The sequence below is a fragment of the Salmo trutta genome, chromosome 24 (assembly GCF_901001165.1).
Source record: "Salmo trutta chromosome 24, fSalTru1.1, whole genome shotgun sequence".
NCBI classification, from domain to species: domain Eukaryota; kingdom Metazoa; phylum Chordata; class Actinopteri; order Salmoniformes; family Salmonidae; genus Salmo; species Salmo trutta.
Window position 1 is genome coordinate 9,659,514 of NC_042980.1, and position 16,292 is coordinate 9,675,805.

At 42.6% G+C, this 16,292-nt stretch overlaps 1 protein-coding gene across 5 annotated transcripts in view; it reads right to left on the reverse strand.

The window, feature by feature from the left end:
• Positions 1-16,292, reverse strand: part of LOC115160647 (double-stranded RNA-specific editase 1) — a 197,750-nt gene that overhangs the window by 128,114 nt on the left and 53,344 nt on the right. For 3 of the 5 annotated variants that reach the window (XM_029710887.1, XM_029710881.1, XM_029710880.1), the window contains exon 2: positions 9,929-10,004. The exons of 1 other annotated variant lie outside the window; for it this stretch is intronic. The gene's annotated coding sequence lies outside the window, so the exon portion shown is untranslated. Of the gene's footprint in view, positions 1-9,928; positions 10,005-10,792; positions 11,028-16,292 lie in introns of those variants that run through there. One more of the 5 variants, XM_029710883.1, reaches the window with a different exon arrangement.

Below are 16,292 nucleotides of genomic sequence, written 5' to 3' on the forward strand. Positions count from 1 at the left end.
AACAACTGTACATTCAGAAAGTGTTCAGACCCCTTATCTTTTTCCACATTTTATTACGTTACAGGCTCATTTAAAAATGTATTAAATTACATTTTTCCTCATCAATCTACACACAATACCGCATAATGAGAAGGCAAAAACAGGTTTAGACATTTTTGCAAATGTATAAAAAAAAAATCCTAAATATAAATATTTATTTACATAAAAAAGTATTCAGACCCTTGGCTATGAGACTCGAAATTGAGCTCAGGTACATCCTGTTTTCATTGATCAGCCTTGAGATGCTTCCACAACTTGGAGTCCCCCTGTGGTAAATTCAATTGATTGGACATATGGAAAGGCACACACACACACACACACACACACACACACACACACACACACACACACACACACACACACACACACACACACACACACACACACACACACACACACACACACACACACACACACACACACACACACACACACACACACACCACACACACACACACACACACACACACACACACACACACACACACACACACACACACACACACACACACACACACACACACACACACACACACACACACCTGTCTATATAAGGTCCCGTAGAAGACAATGCATGTCAGAGCAAACACCAAGCCATGAGGTCAAAGGAATTGTCCGTAGAGCTCCGAGACTGGATTGTGTGTTGAGGCACAGTTCTGGGGTAGGGTACCAAAAAATGTCTGCTGCATTAAAAGTCCCCAAGAAAAGCCTCCCGAGCAGCATAGTGGTCTAAGGCACTGCATCGCAGCACTAGCTGTGCCACTAGAGATCCTGGTTCGAGTCCAGACTCTGTCGCAGCCGGCCGCGACTGGGAGAGCCATGGGGTGGCACACAATTGGCTTAGCGTCATCCGGGTTAGGGGAGGTTTTGGCCGGCAGGGCTGTTCTTGTCCCATCGCGCACTAGCGACTTCTGTGGCGCAATGCACGCTGACACGGGCGCAATGCACGCTGACACGGTTGCCAGGTGTACGGCGTTTCCTCTGACACGTTGGTGCAGCTGGATTCCGGGTAAAGCGGGCATTGTGTCAAGAAGCAGTGCGGCTTGGATGGGTTGTGTTTCGGAGGACGCACAGTTCTCGGCCTTCGCCTCTCCCGTGTCCGTACGGGAGTTGCAGCGAAGGGACAAGACTAACTACCAACTGCATTCAACGAAATTAGGGAGAAAAAATAAATGAATAGCTAGAAAGTCCAAGACAGTGGCCTCCATTTTTAAATGGAAGAAGCTTGGAACCACCAAGACTCCTCCTAGAGCTGGCCGCCCGGCCAAACTGAGCAATCTGAGGAGAAGGGCCTTGGTCAGGGAGGTGACCAAGAACCCAATGGTCACTCTGACAGAGCTCCTATGTGGAGATGGGAGAACCTTCCAGAAGGACAACCATCTGTGCCGCACTCCACCAATCAGGTCTTTATGGTAGAGTGGCCAGACAGAAACCACTCAGTAAAAGGCACGACAGCCCGCTTGGAGTTTGCCAAAGGGCACCTAAAGGACTCTGACCATGAGAAAATAGATTCTCTGGTCTAATGAAACCAAGATTGAACTCTTTGGCCTGAATGCCAAGCATCATATCTGGAGGAAACCTGGCACCGTGCCTACGGTAAAACATGGTGTTGGCAGCATCATGCTCTGAAGATATTTTTTAACAGCAGGGACTGGGAGACTAGTCAGGTTTGAGGGAAAGATGAATGGAGCAAAGTACAGAGATCCTTGATGAAAACCTCCTCCAGAGTGCTCAGGACCTCAGATCTCTGGAGATCTGAAAATAGCTGTACAGCGACGCTCCCCATCCAACCTGACAGATCGGCAGAGAAAAATTGGATAAGCTCCCCACATACAGGCGTGCCAAGATTGTAGCGTCATACTGACGGCTGTAATTGCTGCAGAAGGTGCTTCAACAAAGTACTTATTAAAAGGGTCTGAATACTTACCATACCAGCCAAAGGTTTGGACACACCTACACAATCACGGGTTTTCCTTAACTTTTATACATGGTAGAATAATAGTGAAGACATTAAAACTATGAAATAACACACTTATGGAATCATGTTGTAACCAAAAAGGTGTTACACAAATTAACATATATTTTATATATGAGATTCTTCAAAGCAGCCACACTTTGCCTTGATGACAGTGTTGCACAATCTTGGCATTCTCTCAACCAGCTTCATGAGGTCATCACCTGGAATCCATTTCAAATAACAGGTGTGCCTTGTTAAAAGCTAATTTGTGGAATTTTTCTTAATGCATTTGAGCTAGTCAGTTGTGTTGTGAAAGGTAGGGGCGGTAAACAAAAGATTGGGCTATAACAGCTAAAATAAGCATATTATGGAAAAGAGAAACAACAGTCCATTACTTTAAAGACATGAAGGCCAGTCAATCCGGAACATTCCAAGAACTTTTAAAGTTTAAGTGCAGTCGCAAAAACCATCAAGAACTATGATGAAACTGGCTCTCATGAGGACCGTCACAGCAAAGGAAGACCCAGAGTTACCTCTGCTGCAGAGAACAAGTTCATTAGAGTTACCAGCCTCAGAAATTTCAGCCCGAATAAATGCTTCAGAGTTAAAGTAACAGACATATCAACATCAACTGTTCAGAGGAGAGTGCAGCAATTCGACCATGAAGGCCTGATTTCACGCAAAGAAACCACTACTAAAAGGACACCAATAAGAAGAAGAGAGTTGGGCCAAGAAACACAAGCAATGGACATTAGACCAGTGGGAATCTGTACTCTGATCTGATAAGTCCAAATTGGAGATTTTTTTGCATCAACCATTTTTTATATCAACCATACTCTGAGACGCAGAGTAGGTGAACGGATGATCTCCGCATGTGTGGTTCCCACCGTGAAGCATGGAGGTGGTGGTGTGATGATGATTTGCTGGTGACACTGTCTGTGATTTATTTAGAATTCAAGGCACACTAAACCAGCATGGCTACTACAGCATTCTGCAGCGATACACCATCCCATCTGGTTTGCACTTAGTGGGACTATCGTTTTTAAATAGGACAATGACCCAAAACACACCTCCAGGGTGTGTAAGGGCTATTTGACCAAGAAGGAGAGTGATGGAGTGCTGCATTTTTTTATTTAACTAGGCAAGTCAGTTAAGAACAAATTATTATTTTCAATGACGGCCTACCAAAGGGCCTCCTGTGGGGACAGGGTCCTGGGATTAAAATAAATAAAAAACTATAATATAAATATAGGACAAAACATACATCACAACAAGAGAGACAACACAACAGAGCAAGGCAGCAGCACAAAAACAAAAAAAAAGTCAATGGCACTGAGGGGCAGTGTTTTTACAACTAACGCCAGTTTGCCTGAGGCTGATGCGGTGCAGGTGTCTACACATGCATACACACACACACACACACACACACACACACACACATTCAAATAAACGCATAGAAGAACACACATATACAGTAGATTGATGAGGAATTTAAAAATATATATATTTTTAGAATAAGGCTGTAACAAAATGTGAAAAAAGGGGTCTGAATATTTTCTGAGCGCACTGTATATAAATCTAAGGCTAACGTAAGTAGAAATTCCAAAAACAAGACAAGATTGCAATACTTTGGATCAGACATACTTAATTACCATTTAAAAGTACACCTGCAAGTAGTGAGTGCAGCACTCATTTATAAACAAGTAAAAGATAGGATTGCTGAGGCTTTGCACATATTGGGCTTTTGCCATCACTGGTATTACGACACTGCTCAAGTCAGACAAGCAAGCACATATATTTGTTGTTGACTGAGGGGCTTTTGACACTGAGCCAAACCGAGCCAAGGCAAACCTAGCTGTACCGAGCTGGCCTGGTTATGCATCCACCGTAAATGCTGGAACAGTGTTCCGAGAGAGCACAGTTTGGTTCAGGTCGATAGCGTGAAAAGGGTACTAATGACATTGAACAAAACCTTTCCAAATGGGTCATGCGCAGCACTAACAGTGATAGATATGAGCCTCTATTTGGGATCCAGCAGAATGAGTGGGTTGTTATTTCAAATCGCTGGCCATACAGTCGCTGATCCAAAACATACAGCACTTTGATATGAGATACATCTGTTTTTTGGGGAGGTTGACTAGGTCTGGACAAGTTGGACAAAGAGGGAGGGAGAAAGAGAAGGGGGAGATGGAGAGACAGAGCGAGAGAATACACGTACAGAGCGTGCTATTCTGAAGTAATCTGTACAGATTCAGGTGAATTACTATTTAATAGGCTATATGTCCTAGTCGATGTACCAATTTTGTGAATCATTAGGGCCAACAACGCATGGATAAAGCAGGTCTCAAACTCCATGGGTTGGGCAAAAACATTTTTCAAATCCTACATTCGGAACATTAATGCTGTGACATCACTCCATAAGAGAGAAGGCATTGCATTTTACATGACATCACTCCCACATACTACTGTAGGGCTGGGCGTGTCTTAAGATTCATATCAGGCACTGCAATAAAAATAAAAATAAAAAACTCTCGGAAGCAGAGCCAAAATATGGTATCCAATCACCATTTCCCATTGAAATGGATCCCCACACTAACTCTCCTCATGTGGGACACAAGTCTTGCGAGTCACCATAGCGTTTGATCAAGCCAAATATGAAGAGGCCTAAAGTGTAAAAAGTATATCCTTTTCACAGTGCCTTCAGAAAGTATTGATAGCCTGGAATACTTTCTGAAGGCACTGTACACGAGTCGGAGTCACTAGGGCTTATCCTGCTCTTCCTCTACTTAATACCTGTTTGGCCTAGGGGGCAGTATTGAGAATTTTGGAAAAAATATGTGCCCATTTTTAACTGCCTCCTACACCAACTCAGAAGCTAGAATATGCATATTATTGTTCAGGTTTGGATAGAAAACACTCTGAATTTTCTAAAACTGTTTGAATGGTGTCTGTGAGTATAACAGAACTCATATGGCAGGCAAAAACCTGACAAGGTTTCAAGCAGGAAGTACCCTGTCTGACAAGGAGTCATGCGTCTTGCATCTGTTTATTGAAAAGTAAGGATCTTAGCTGTAACGTGACAATTCCCAGGGCTCCGATAGGCTCTCAGAACCCGGGAAATACCTGAAGGTTGACGAGGGAGCCTCAGGCTGAAACACATTATCGGCTTTGGTAAGTGGCGGCTCAGAGGACCTTTGAATGAGGCGCGTGCACGATTCGCTCCTGAGGAGAAATTTAATTCGGCTGTTTAGGCTCAATGCATATTCCCGGTCGGAATATTATCCCTTTTCTACGAGATAAATGGCATAAAAATTGGTTTTAAACAGCGGTTGACATGCTTCGAAGTACGGTAATGGAATATTTAGACATTTTTTGTCACGCCAATGCGCCATGCGCGAGACCGTGATGAAGCATTCTGATAGTGTCTAGAACTCACGAACAAAACGTCGCTGTTTGGATATAACGATGGATTATTTGGGACCAAACCAACATTTGTTATTGAAGTAGAAGTCCTGGCAGTGTATTCTGACGAAGAACAAGCAAGGTAAGAACATTTTTCTTATAGGAAATGTGATTTTGGTGGAGGCTGACCTAGGTGGGTGTCTAAATAGCTAGCCCTGTGATGCCGGGCTATGTACTTAGATTATTGCAAAATGTGCTTCATCCGAAAAGCTATTTTAAAATCGGACATATCGAGTGCATAGAGGAGTAATTATCTATAATTCTTAAAATAATTGTTATGCTTTTTGTGAACGTTTATCGTGAGTAATTTAGCAAACTGTTAGTAAATTCCCCGGATGTTTGCGGGGGTTATGCTAGTTCTGAACATCACATGCTAATGTAAAAAGCTTTTTTTTTATATAAATATGAACTTGATTGAACAGACATGCATGTATTGTATAACACAATGTCCTAGGTGTGTCATCTGATGAAGATCATAAAAGGTTAGTGCTGCATTTAGCTGTGGTTTGGGTTTATGTGACATGATATGCTAGCTTGAAAAATGGGTGTCTGATTATTTCTGGCTGGGCACTCTGCTGACATAATCTAATGTTTTGCTTTCGTTGTAAAGCCTTTTTGAAATCGGACAGTGGGGTTAGATTAACGAGATTCTTGTCTTTAAATAGCTGTAAAATAGTCATATGTTTGAGAAATTGAAGTAATAGTATTTCTAACGATTCAAAAATCGCGCCACTGGATTTCAGTGGCTGTTACGTAGGTGGGACGAGTTCGTCCCACATGCGCCAGAGAGGTTAAGTAGAGCGCCTGAAAACCTATTTGGTGGGAAATGGCTCCATTTGGGCTGATAAAATGGCTCGCTGGAAGAGAGAGTGTACAGTTGAAGTCGGAAGTTTACATACACTTAGGTTGGAGTCATTAAAACTCGTTTTTCAACCACTCCACAAATGTCTAGTTAACAAACTATAGTTTTGGCAAGTCGGTTAGGACATTTACTTTGCACATGATAGAAGTAATTTTTCGAACAATTGTTTACAGACAGATTATTTCACTTATAATTTACTGTATCACAATTCCAGTGGGTCAGACATTTACATTACACTTAATTGACTGTACCTTTAAACAGCTTGGAAAATTCCAGAAAATTATGTCATGGCTTTAGAAGCTTCCGATAGGCTAATTGACATCATTTGAGTCAATTGAAGGTGTACCTGTGGATGTATTTCAAGGACTACCTTCAAACGCTGTGCCTCTTTGCTTGACATCATGGGAACCAAGACCTCAGAAAAAACATTGGAGACCTCCACAAATCTGGTTCATCCTTGGGAGTAATTTCCAAACGCCTGAAGGTACAACATTCATCTGTACAAACAATAGTACGCCAGTATAAACACCATGGGACCACGCAGCTGTCATACCGCTCAGGAAGGAGACGCGTTTTCTCCAAGAGATGAACGTACTTTGGTGCAAAAAGTGCAAATTAATCCCAGAACAACAGCAAAAGACCTTGTGAAGATGCTAGAGGAAACGGGTACAAAAGTATCTATATCCACAGTAAAACGAGTCCTATAATCGACATAACCTGAAAGGCTGCTCAGCAAGGAAAAAGCCAAAATGGGGAGGCTTGCAAGCCGAAGAATTCCATCCCAACCGTGAAGCACGGAGGTGGCAGTAGCATGTTGTGGGGGTGCTTTGCTGCAGGAGGGACTGGTGCACGTCACAAAATAGATGGCATCATGAGGAAAGAAATGTATGTGGATATATTGAAGCAACATCTCAAGACATCAGTCAGGAAGTTAAAGCTTGGTCGCAAATGGGTCTTCCAAATGGACAATGACCCCAAGCATACTTCCAAAGTTGTGGCAAAATGGCTTGGGTATTGGAGTGGCCATCACAAAGCCCTGACCTCAATCCTATTGGAAATTGGTGGGCAGAACTGAAAAAGCGTGTGTGAGCAAGGAGGCCTACAAACCTGACTCAGTTACACCAGCTCTGTCAGGAGGAATGGGCCGAAATTCACCAAACTTATTGTGGGAAGCTTGTGGAAGGCTACCAGAAACGTTTGACCCAAGTTAAACAATTTAAAGGCAATGCTACCAAATACTAACTGAGTGTATGTAAACTTCTGACCCACTGGGAATGTGACGAAAGAAATAAAAGCTGAAATGAATCACTCTACTATTATTCTGATATTTCACATTCTTAAAATAAAGTGGTGATCCTAACTGACCTAAGACAGGGAATTTTTACTAGGATTAAATGTCAGGAATTGTGAAAAACTGAGTTTAAATGCATTTGGCTAAGGTGTATGTAAACTTCCGACTTCAACTGTATGTATGTGGGCATGTGTGTCTGGGCTGTGAAAGTTCATGTCTCATATGAAAGCATGGACACACACAGTACAGAGCCCAAGGTGAGGTGGTCTATATCCTAACAATTCTCCCAGCAGGCTGCCTACAAATTAACACATCTTTTCCACTGTCATAAATTAAATATCACTGCATGACATCTTAGACTACAGTGAAGATTAATTAATCAGAGATGTTACCGCTGCAGTAAAAAAAAAAAAAAAAAAACAAGAACTCATTTAAATAAAGAGAAGCGGTCCCATCAAGAATAGCCTTGCATTTTTCATCTTCCTCGCCATCTGTCGGTGCACACCTGGGCAGAGCAGTATGCCCAGGCAGGCAGCACAGGCAGACAGCACACTGTGGGCAGATGCATGTACAAAAATGGCTAGACCGTGACTCAATCTTGTAGGTGGGTCTCGGTTTGTCAATAAACATGCCTGTCGGTTTGCCTGCCTCCACGCCGGTCTCCGTCCGTCTGTCTACTATGACTGCTCTCCACAACAGTATCTCCGTCAGCATTTGCCGGTATCCTGTACCCAGTCTGCTGTGCTTGCCTGTGGCGGCACTCATTGACTCACTGTGTTGACTAGTTCAGTGTGTTGCCGCTATTTTGCCAACGCTGCAGTAAATAATCCTTACTGTAACGGAGGTGAAGAGGGGGAGACAGAGGACACCACAGGCACTTTGCCTGCCAGGATGAACATCAGCATCGTAACCGTCACACACCCCTCCCTGGCAATTTCTCTAAAAAACATGCGTTGCCACCATTGGTATTCAGCATGACCGGTGCTGGCACTGACGTGTGTGTGTGTGTGTCCAGTACACTGCCAATTATATGTGTGGATACGGCTCCACTGGAGGCCTATATTTGCCTGTGCAGATCGAGAGGGAGAGAATGGGAGAGGCAACGGCAAGAGAGGAGAGCGCCCAGGTTTCCAGCCGGCAGAGCTCCTGAGGGAGTTCATTTGCCTGCACAACAGAACAACAGTCTCAGCGCGTCAATGCTGCCAGCTTAACGCAGTCACTTCAACACCGCCAGGCACTGTCGCCCGTGCCACAGCCTCAGGGAGCTGCTGAACAGACTGGGCATTCAGTCAGTGCTCCACTCCGCCGAGCAGCATGGCATCCCCCAGAGAGCGCTCAGACGGCTCTGGGCCAAGTTGAGGGGGCGTTACACAATGCAAAAAAACCTGGAAAAAAGCGGAATTCCCAAAAGGGGAATCGGATCCTTTAGAAGCCAGCATAGCACACAACAAATCAGCCCTAATCAACCGAACAGGGTTTGGATTTCCACCAGTGGGGAGAAAAATAAGAATCCCTTACCCCCTGCTATTTGCGCTGTTCAAAAATAGAAACTGGGTAGAATTGTTATATTCTAAGACCTGAGAGAATACATCAAAAAGTCTCTGTGTGCCAGATGACGCAGGTTACAGTCATTTGGTGTAACGCACACTGGCATTTTATGATACAGAGCTCATAGTTGCGGTGGTCATAGGGGCAACCTTAATAATGAATGTGTCGGGCATCGGAAACGCAACCCGGGTTGGCTGTAGTGTCACTTTCAATAAGGCAGCCTTAAAGCTATTGGGTAACCCAACACAGGGATATGATATTCATATGGTCTGCCTTTTTACATATTCATGGATTTAACTGTTGAAGGGACTGGGTCTTGTTGCCGAGTTGAAGATTGATGATTGTGTGTCCTCTTGGTGCCAATGTCAAGCCATGTCACTCAAAGGCCCGGACAGAGCCACACCTACCCAGGTCTCAGACTGAACAAACCCTAGCAGCTAGTCATACTTTATTTGAAAATAAATAAACTGCAGCTGCTCCAATTGATCTACAAGCTTAAAGTCGTGTCTGCCAGGCACAAGTTGGGTAAGGATGAACAATCTGAGAAATCTAAATCCCACAATGTCTGAAGTCAGACTTCACAGGTCAGCCTTAGAGTAGTGACAGCGACCTTTACCAATGAACAGTTCAAATAGCCTGGATAGTTTGTGGAGTTTTCTAGAATACCAGTGTGCTGGAGTTTCTTTTTTCAAATGCTGTCTATAGAGTTTATCCACGCACTTGGAATTATGTAAGGTGTGTGGAGTGAACTACACTCTGTTCAACTTACTGCGTCTCTGGGCAGTCAGCGGAGTGATGCAGCTCTTTGCCAAAGTTTCAATGTCCTACGAGCAGGTGTTAGAGCTCTGAAAAGAGAGAATATCAGTATTAGTATTATTATAATAATAATAATAATAATAATAATCATCATCTTTGTGTAAAACAGAGAAGTCAGCCAAGCTACACTGAACAAAATGATAAAATGCAACATGTAAAGTTTATTTTGGTCTGTAATAAAACCCTTTTGTGGGGAAAAACTCATTCTGATTGGCTGGGCCTGGCTCCCCAGTGTGTGGCTGCACCCCTGCACAGTCATGCGAAATCCATAGATTAGGGCCTAATTTACTTATTTTGACTGACTGATTTCCTTATATGAACTGTAACTCAGTAAAATCATTGAAATTGTTGCATATTGTATTAATATTTTTTTCAGTATAGATAACAATACTAAACCTAATGGGAAGTGTCCGAATTTCCCAGACACCCATGCCAAGTGCAGAAGTATCCACTTACCCAGATGTGCCGACCCTCAGCCCAGCGGTGAGAAACACATGACCACCAACAATCAAAAGCCATCACAAAAATGTGTCTGCCAAACATCAAACTGTGTGGTAGTCCATATTTGTAAGGCTCAAGGAAACTGGCAGAGGGGTCAGACAGGCAACCCCCCCAACCAACCAATAGCATTTGGTGATCCAATTATAGGAGCATCAAGGAGAAGTACCGGAGACAGGTGAGAGGCAAAGGGGGGGGGGGGGGGGGGGGGAAGTGTCAAGATGGCTCCCTTTGACAAGGGCTACCTTAGCTAGGAGTAAATTCGATCCCTGGCATCTGAGCAAATCACAATCAATTAGGGACTTGACCGGAAAGTTACCTGCGTAATAAGGCAGTGCCAGTGCAGGTGGCAAGACTGGCATAGGAGATGGGCTTTGGCATGCCAGCCGGAATGTCAGTCTCCACGATGATACAGGTCAGGACCATTACAGTAACAACTGCAAGTAAGCAAATCAGATATCACATGGCCATTTGTCATTGAGTGACAACATTGACCCAGATACTGGTTGGTCGTGTCAAAGGAAACCAGACGGCCGGCCATTCGACACTAAGAAAATGAAGATGGCTGGACAAAGCATTCCAAACAATATTTGAGTAGATGGATTCAACTCAAAGTATGCATTATACGTGGATGTAACATTGATAAGGGAAAAATGAAAATTACTTTATTACAGTGTTCATAAAATTTGAATGAATGCAAAAACTGCTTGTTAGCACTTTTGTAGCAATGATGGGGAGTGACAAGTACAAAAGATTTTACAGAGCGAAGCGATTTTCACTTAGCCTGAAGTAAAAATTGTAAAAAATTAAAAAGAAGCACCATGCCGCCCTTAACCTGTTTGGGGTAGGGGGCAGTATTGAGAATTTTGGAAAAAATATGTTCCCATTTTTAACTGCCTCCTACACCAACTCAGAAGCTAGAATATGCATATTATTGTTCAGGTTTGGATAGAAAACACTCTGAATTTTCTAAAACTGTTTGAATGGTGTCTGTGAGTATAACAGAACTCCTATGGCAGGCAAAAACCTGACAAGGTTTCAAGCAGGAAGTACCCTGTCTGACAAGGAGTCGTGCGTCTTGCATCTTTTTATTGAAAAGTAAGGATCTTAGCTGTAACGTGACAATTCCCAGGGCTCCAATAGGCTCTCAGAGCCCGCGAAATAAGTGAAGGTTTACGAGGGAGCCTCAGGTTGAAACAGATTATCGCCTTTTGTAAGTGGATGCTCAGAGGACCTTTGAATGATGCGCGTGCATGAGTCGCTCCCGAGGAGAAATTTTATTCGGCTGTTTAGGCTCAATGCATACTCCCGGTCGGAATATTATCACTTCTCTACGACATAAATGGCATAAAAATTGGTTTTAAACAGCGGTTGACATGCTTCGAAGTACGGTAATGGAATATTTAGACATTTTTGACACGCCAATGCGCCATGCGCGAGACCGTGAAGAAGCATTCTAGAACTCACGAACAAAACGTCGCTGTTTGGATATAACGATGGATTATTTGGGACCAAACCAACATTTGTTATTGAAGTAGAAGTCCTGGCAGTGTATTCTGATGAAGAACAAGCAAGGTAAGAACATTTTTCTTATAGGAAATGTGATTTTGGTGGATGCTGACCTGGGTGGGTATCTAAATAGCTAGCCCTGTAATGCCGGGCTATGTACTTAGATTATTGCAAAATGTGCTTCATCCGAAAAGCTATTTTAAAATCGGACATATCGAGTGCATAGAGGAGTAATGTATCTATAATTCTTAAAATAATTGTTATGCTTTTTGTGAACGTTTATCGTGAGTAATTTAGCAAACTGTTAGTAAATTCAACGGAAGTTTGCCGGGGGTTATGCGTTTTCTGAACGTCACATGCTAATGCAAAAAGCTGTTTTTTGATATAAATATGAACTTGATTGAACAGACATGCATGTATTGTATAACACAATGTCCTAGGTGTGTCATCTGATGAAGATCATCAAAGGTTAGTGCTGCATTTAGCTGTGGTTTGGGTTTGTGTGACATTATATGCGAGCTTGAAAAATGGCTGTCTGATTTTTTCTGGCTGGGCACTCTGCTGACATAATCTAATGTTTTGCTTTCGTTGTAAAGCCTTTTTGAAATCGGACAGTGGGGTTAGATTAACGAGATTCTTGTCTTTAAATAGCTGTAAAATAGTCATATGTTTGAGAAATTGAAGTAATAGTATTTCTAACGATTCAAAAATCGCGCCACTGGAATTTCAGTAGCTGTTACGTAGGTGGGACGAAATCGTCCCACATACCCCAGAGAGGTTAAGTGAGCTGTTCAGCCAACCAAAAGAGGCTAGTGTGGGGTGAGTGGCGCAGTCCATACGGCTGCTACACGTGGCATATGGTCAAGTTGGGTCTGAAGCAGCCACTCTCCATGTGTCACGTCTTATCACGGCACATGTGTGCGGAAGAGATGGAGAAGGGCATCAGTATTCCAGGCCCTCACCAAAGTGCTCTTCCTCTCCCTGAGCCCCCATAATCACAGCCAAGACGGGGGGGATTTCTCCTACAAGGGGGGGGGGGGGGGGTCGCCTTCGCGCCTTATCGCACCGGCCTATCTGCTCGTTCAGGCTAGGGTCCCTTTTTTCCTCAATTTCCACCTGACTGACGTGCCCAAAGTAAACTGCCTGTTACTAAGGCCCTGAAGCCAGGATATGCATATAATTGGTACCATTGGATAGAAAACACTTTGAAGTTTGTAGAAATGTTAAAATAAATGTATGAGACTATAACACAATAGATATGGTAGGAGAAAATCCAAAAGAAAAACTAACCAGAACGTTTTTTTTTGAGAGCCCATGCTCTTACAATTGAAAGTATAGGGGCATATCCAAATACAGCTCCCAGATTGCCTTTCCTATGGATTCCACTAGATGTCAACAGTCTTTGTTCAAGGTTTCAGGCTTGTTTCTTCCAAAGCCGGACATGGCAGTTATATTAACAAGAATTTAAGTTTTTAACCGATATAAGACACTTGTATGTTCCTAAATGCTTAAAAAGGCTAGTGGGCACTATTTTCACATCCGGATGAAAAGTGTGCCCAAAGTAAACTGCCTGCTACTCAGGACCAGAAGCTAGGATATGCATATTATTTGTGGATTTGCATAGAAAACACTAAAATGTCTAAAACTGTTCAAATTATGTCTGAGTATAACAGAACGTATTTGGCAGGCGAAACCCCAAGGACAAACCATTCAGGATTTTTTTGGTTTTTGAGGCGACTCGGTTTTCAATTGGTTTTCTATGGGAACCTAGATTTCTGTGGCACTTGGTTGCAGTTCCTATTGCTTCCACTAGATGTCAACAGTCTTTAGAAATTGGTTGATGTTTTTCTTTAGAGAAATGAAGAAGTACGGCTATTCAGAACGAGGGTCCAGCCTAGTGCTCTCTAATGTTTTGATGCGCACTCCAGGTCACGCGCTTCACGTTTTTATCCGGTATTGAACACAGTTTATCCCGTCTTAAATTTTATCGATTATTTACGTTTTAAAATACCTAAAGTTGGATTAGGAAAGTTGTTTGAAATGTTTGGACAGCGGTTACAGGTAACTTATTAGATATTGTGTAGTCATGTTGAGCGAGTTGGAACAGGCGTATTTTCTGAATCAAACTAAATGGACATTTTGGGGATATAACAACAGAATTTATCGAACAAAAGGACCATTTGATGTTTAATGGACATATTGGAGTGCCAACAGAAGATCTTCAAAGGTAAGGCATGAATTATATCGTTATTTCTGACTTTTGTGTCGCGCCTGGGGGGTTGAAATCTGATTTTCATTTTTTTAGGATGCTGGGCGCTGTCCTCAGATAATTGCATGGTTTGCTTTCGCCGTAAAGCCTTTTTGAAATCTGACACTGTGGCTGGATTAACAAGAAGTTAATATTTAAACCAATGTATAACACTTGTATGATTTTTGAATTATTATTATTATTATTATTATTATTATTATTATTATTATTATTATTATTATTATTATTATTATTATTATTATTATTATTATTTCTGGTTTTGAATTTGGCGCGCTGCTATTTCACTGGGTGTTGTCAAATCAATCCATTAACGGGATTGGCACACGAAGGGATCACTAAGAAGTTAATATCCATAATTGTTATGATTATTTATTTGAATTGCGCGCCTTCCAGTTTCACCGGAAGTTGTCCCGCTAGCGGGACACGTAGCCTTAAGATTAGTGGTGAACAAACTCTTGTCCTCAGTGTAATGCTGGCACACCAGAAGCTACTCCAGATGTTGACAACTCGATTTGATACCACAGGGATCGTCATCAGGCCACCGGGGTCCTAAAACCGTGACGAGCTTGAAAGTTTGTCATGGGGACATTTTTGCATAATAAAAGGTTGCGACATTGGTTTCATGGTAATCGCGACAACCCGACACGGCATGGTATGACAGGTATCATGTCGTTAACCGTAAAATGTCATTCAAGCTATATTATAAAAATCACTGCATGGTTATGGATCTGTTATGACACAGGACGGGCTGTTTTATTTCTGGCATGGTAAGTGCAGCCCTGTGCTGCCCTTGCTACGTAACTCCATTCATAATAAGAGGGATAAGGGGAGCAAAAGCTATAGACGTTGGCAAACACAGAGGATGGCATCATCCTGGCTTTAAAACGCAGTCTAGAAATAGAGCAGCATATCCTGTCAAACACTGAGACCAGGCAGCCAGTGAAGCTACAGTTAAATTGAGCAACTCCCCAGATGCATCCACGTCACGCAAGCTGAAACAGATGCAAGACAGTGACTAAAGTTAAATTGGGCATCTTATCCCACTGTTGATTGTGACATAAATATCCACTCAAGCACTCACACAAACCCACTGCGCACACATGCACACTACAATGCCAGAATTTAACTCTAAGGGATAGGATAATTAGGGCCGAGATGATACCAGCGTCGCGATACTTGTTAGTATCATGGCAAGGAAACAAAAAGCAGATTTAACTTAACTTCCTTAGGAAAAACAGCCCTAACGTTGGAAACAAATATTATGTTGTCGTCCTGAGTCACATTTCATTTCCAAGCTATAGCACACAATATTTTACATACAGCAGGTTTTTTTTTTTTTTTTTTTTTTTTAAATGGACCAAAGAGTTAGGTCTGCTTTGTGTTTTCATTTTTGCCCATGGGAAGAAAAAAAAAAATTGTGTGATACTGGTATCGTCACAACCCTCATGATAATGCTTATCTGCATTACCACAAAGATGTATAGGTAGGCTTATACAACCGTCCCCACTTACACAGCCACAAACAGTCTCCACCCCTCAATTACGGCCTTCATCTTCTCAGCATGTCTCCAAGCTATTGTCATGGGGACATTAGTGCCCAATGAAGATTAGGGGCATGTTACAGGGAAAAGGGTGTGGACTAAAGAATGGAGAAACTCTAGTCAGGTGTTTTTGACACCAGAGTTCAACTATGGCAACAACACTTAGTGACAGTGAAGAATCTCCCACAGACTGCACAGCAATGTCAAAATGGAGATGCTACGTGACGCAAGCAGTTCTGTAGCCTGGGAGACAATCTGTTTCTGATCGCCAAGTTGGTATGGTTTTGCAAATGCAACAATGTAGCGTTGTGAAATCCAGAAGCAGTCGGGTAGCCAACCATGGTTAGCTATCTTGTGACCAAATTAAAATGACCCCTTGATGCAGTCAGAGGGAGAGACTGCTGCCAGCATCCCAACAGATTTGACTCTCTGTAACAAAGGATAGCCTACCATTAATGCGCTAAAGAACATCAAGAAAACAAAATACTATGCTTACAGCAA